At 34.6% G+C, this 2,978-nt stretch overlaps 1 long non-coding RNA gene across 1 annotated transcript; it reads right to left on the reverse strand.

The window, feature by feature from the left end:
- Positions 1 to 372: 372 nt before the first annotated feature.
- LOC123964238 lies at positions 373 to 2,447 on the reverse strand. Its single transcript, XR_006823379.1, has 4 exons — positions 2,389 to 2,447; positions 1,996 to 2,097; positions 1,738 to 1,852; positions 373 to 873 (listed from the first exon to the last, which is right to left on the reverse strand). It is a non-coding gene; the product is annotated as an uncharacterized LOC123964238 (long non-coding RNA).
- Between the last annotated feature and the right edge of the window lie 531 nt (positions 2,448 to 2,978).

The following is a 2,978-nucleotide window of genomic DNA, read 5'->3' on the forward strand; positions in this document are numbered from 1 at the left end:
CCATAACAGCCTTTTTATGTTGGTGTTTTTCTAATGAAGTCATGCAGCATAATTGGACAGAATGGTAAATCTACTTGAACGATATATATATATTTATATTTACATAGATACAGTATGTACATGACTTTGAAATAGTGACTAGTGACATATATTTTGTAGATTTGTAAAAGTGACATTGATGTCATGACGGCAGATGGCAATAAAGTCAGGCCCTCTAATTCTCACATTCAGAGTTTAAACTGTTACATACTTTGTTCAACTTTATTATACTTTGAGATATCCATTCAAGTATTAAGTTTGAGAAACATAACAGAATGCTCAACTATGACTTGATCATTATCACAGTGACCTTTCATAACATTTCCTACTTTCTTGAAACTTTCACCCAAATATAGTCTAGTACATCAGTGACAGTGACTCCATTAACTGTCTTTCAGCTAAGAATGGGACTTCAATTTAAAGGACACCAGAAAATTAAAAGAGACCTCATGAATTTAGAACTTGTTTCTCATAGAACACAAAAAAGGCTGCCATCTACTGACTGTTTTCACAACCTACACATTTTCTAAACATGCATGGGTAATGTTGTGCAATGTGCCCTAACAACGGTATGCAGAAGAACTCATAGACTTCATATTAGTCCAAACCCACAATCATTAGTTGCAATTCAACCTTCCAGGTGATCATGGAACTGTTCATAAGTGGTGTAGCGACCAGGCAAGCGCAGGATGTGGAAGCAGGTGGATGATCTTGTATAGTCTGCCTGCACAATTTCCACTTGCATGTCCTACATGGGCAGCTCCCAGCCCACCCAGAATTTCTCCAACTGCTTCAGTTTGTCTTCAGTCACATGAATGGAGATCAATAATTACACTCCAATGGAAGAGAGGAGAACAAATGTTAATCAAAGAAATTAGGATTTTGTGACTCAGTTTGCAATACAGATGCATTGTACACTTTCTTCAATAGCTAGGTCATGTAGCAACAGAAAATGTGTAGCTTGTGAGCTCAGGGTATTTTCAATTAGGATACATAAATGTAAACATGGCAGGTGATGCCAAAAAAAAAACCATGGTATATTGCGATTATAACATGGATGTTGTACTCACATAAAAAAAATACAATACATATTACCAGTCAGAGGTTTGGACACACTTTCAATTCAAATTCAATTCTTTAAATTTAAATAAATTTTATTTATATAGTGCCAAATCGCAACAACAGTTATCTCACAGCGCTTTTCATAAAAGAGCAGGTCTAGACCGTACTCTGTGATGTTATTTACAGAAGCCCAACAATTCCCACCAAGAGCAGCACTAGGCGACAGAGGCAAGGAAAAACTTCCTTTCAAGAGGCAGAATCCTCGAGCAGAACCATGGCTCAGGGTGGGCGGCCATCTGCCTCCACCGGTTGGGGGTGAACACACCTGATTGAATGTAGTTTATTTTTATTCTAAAGCCGAAATCCTCTGCTTAAATACTTGAAATTAGTTTTGTTTAAAATAGTTAAGTTAATGCCTATGTATGAATTTCATTCTATAGCCTTTGTCTTTCCATCAAGGCAAAAGGAGGCTACAATCTATCTATTTCATTTAAACACTTTTTTGGTCACTTTATAATGTTGCATGTTATTTCAAAGTTTTTAAAGTCTTCACTTTTACTGTAAATATATTATTACTGTCAACATGTTCTATAATGAACATATGGATCCTCACAGGAGAGCACAAAAACAATATACCTGTCTCCACAAACTGCCATAGGTAGCTAGCAATTCTGCATTGGTTGGCAACAGGGCATTCATCGTCATCCTCCTTTTCCCTTTCTACTAGCCAGATGATGTTGTCTAGAACCATCTAAACGTAACATTTGAAGAATGTCAATGAATTGAAAACACCACAAAAGCAAAATAGATTAATTAATTGAGGGATGCTTTGCCGACTTTAAGCCACCATTAGTCATGTTTGTGTGGGCAGTGTGTTAAGATGAAATAGAATACCTGAACACTGCATTCAGCCATTGATAGATGTGAAAAAACCACTACATCTGGCCTGGACTCCAACAGTGGCTATAACATGGAGTCTTGCAGTCCCTGCCTCAGCTGTTTTATTTGTAGTGAGGTTTGCCCGAACACATACATATAGAGAGAGTTCTTAATTCTTTCTAGGTGTAAGGATATACAAAAATATAGAAGCACGTTTTTGTAAAAGATCCTAGATGTGCATATGCACCTAGGATGGCTTAAAAATCATAAGTAGGCAGGAAAACATTGTACATTTCAGAAAGAGATATTTAAGAGTTGCAAGTTTAACAGTTGATGAACATAAATCCCACCAAAATAGAGCAATCCCTTTCCTAAAGTATTTTAAAAGTATTGGTTGTTTGAGCTTACCGCATGCTGAAGAACACTTTGTAAAAACCAAACGTGGGTGGGTCAATGACGTATAAGGATCAACAGGTCAATTTTAAAATGCAAAAAATTAAAACTGCCGTTGTTCAAATATTAACAATGCTGTGTACACATAAATTAATGTTATTTTTTAAAATTAAATTATTGAAGTGTTTTTCTACATAAACTGTCTGTGGCCTCACAAAATCTCATGTGATGCGACCATAATTTATTTTAAAATTAATTAATTTCCTTAACATGCTTAAAAGTTCTCAGTAATATAAAGGTTTTAGATACAATGTAATGGTTTTTGTAAATAATGATCTTGTTTTTTTGTTTTCTAATGTCACAGTCCCCTTCTTTAATGTGGTTAATTTATTAATTTTCTCTGTAAATGGAATAAAACTGATAAAAATGTTTAAAAAATACCATTCACTTTAACATACTGTATCAGTAATTAATATTTTAGTCACAGGAATGAGATATTTTATTTCTAATTTAATACAGTTATTGTTATTATTGGTCGCACCACAAATGACATGAACACTGCATATCCTGAAATATATATTTATAGAGATCAATAAACAAAAAAT

The sequence above is a fragment of the Micropterus dolomieu genome, unplaced genomic scaffold, assembly GCF_021292245.1.
Source record: "Micropterus dolomieu isolate WLL.071019.BEF.003 ecotype Adirondacks unplaced genomic scaffold, ASM2129224v1 contig_1301, whole genome shotgun sequence".
Lineage (NCBI taxonomy): Eukaryota > Metazoa > Chordata > Actinopteri > Centrarchiformes > Centrarchidae > Micropterus > Micropterus dolomieu.